Source organism: Octopus sinensis, unplaced genomic scaffold, assembly GCF_006345805.1.
Source record: "Octopus sinensis unplaced genomic scaffold, ASM634580v1 Contig02698, whole genome shotgun sequence".
Taxonomy (NCBI): domain Eukaryota; kingdom Metazoa; phylum Mollusca; class Cephalopoda; order Octopoda; family Octopodidae; genus Octopus; species Octopus sinensis.
In genome coordinates this window covers 12,501-13,926 of record NW_021825924.1, presented here as the reverse complement: position 1 = coordinate 13,926, position 1,426 = coordinate 12,501, and positions in this window count along the sequence as shown.

The window sequence follows — 1,426 nt, the reverse complement described above, 5'->3', positions numbered from 1 at the left end:
GGCGCAAATTCCTCAATTTCCGAAACAAGAAATGCTCAACTTTCATCCTTTCATCCTTTCGGGTTGATGAATTAAGTACCAGTTGCATACTGAGGTCGATCTAATCGACTGGCACCATTCCCCACAATTTCGGGCCTTGTGCCTAGATAGAAAAGAAATATGTTTACATATATATATGTATATATATATATATATATATATATATATATATATATATATATAATATATTAATATATATATATATATATATAGTATATATATAATATATTATATTATATATATATATAAGATATATATATAGGCGCAGAGTGGCTGTGTGGTAATAGCTTGTTTACCAACCACATGGTTCCGGGTTCAGTCCCACACTGCGTGGCACGTTGGGCAAGTGTCTTCTACTATCGCCTCGGCCGACCAAAGCCTTGTGAGTGGATTTGGGTGACGGAACACTGAAAGAATATGTATATATATATATATATATATATATATATATATATATAATATATATAGATATATATATATTCGTATGTGTGTTTTGTGTGTCTGTGTTTGTCCCCCTAGCATTGCTTGACAACCGATGCTGGTGTGTTTATTCCCCGTTACTTAGCTGTTCGGCAAAAAGACCGATAGAATAAGTACTGGGCTTACAAAGAATAAGTCCCGGGGTCGAGTTGCTCGATTAAAGACGGTGCTCCAGCATGGCCGCATTCAACTGACTGAAACAAGTAAAGTATATATATATATATATATATGTGTGTGTGTGTGTGTGTGTGACCTCGTGAGCACCGCCAGCAATTTTTTTTCCTCTGTCTTCCTTTCTCGGGATCTTTCTTCTCCTTTGTTTCCGACGAAGAGCTCCGCTCGAAACGTTAAACCCTCCTTCTTCCCTTCTTTCCTGAGCGTCCAATAATACTTTATTTGTTCCACGTCCTCGCGTTGCTGTGTTTTTTTGTGTTTTCTTGTTTGGTTAACTTTATATATATATATATATATACATATATATATATATATATACACGGATGTATATATACACACATTGATTCTGCACACACGCGCAAACAAGCACGCAGATATGTTTATTCATGAACATGTGTGTGTTATAGGCGTGTGTAAATGCGTGCATGCTTCATGTATCTGTTGGTAAGTAATTTTGCATAAGTATGTGAACTTTAAGACGATCTCAGATTTCTTGACACTTTGACCGTTGACAACAGCCCTTGTTGCCAATATCTGCTGCTATATCTTGGTAAACACCGAATGCCGGCTTTCTCCAGATTACACTGTCTGTCTAATAATAATTGACCTTTCCCCAAATTGATACTTCTTCATGTCTCTCTCTCTCTCCCTAGTCGAAGCCTAAGTTGTGAATCTTGGTTCTGAAGGTCAAAGGTTACTTTTGTCAACCCTAACCGGCACTGAAGTACTACCA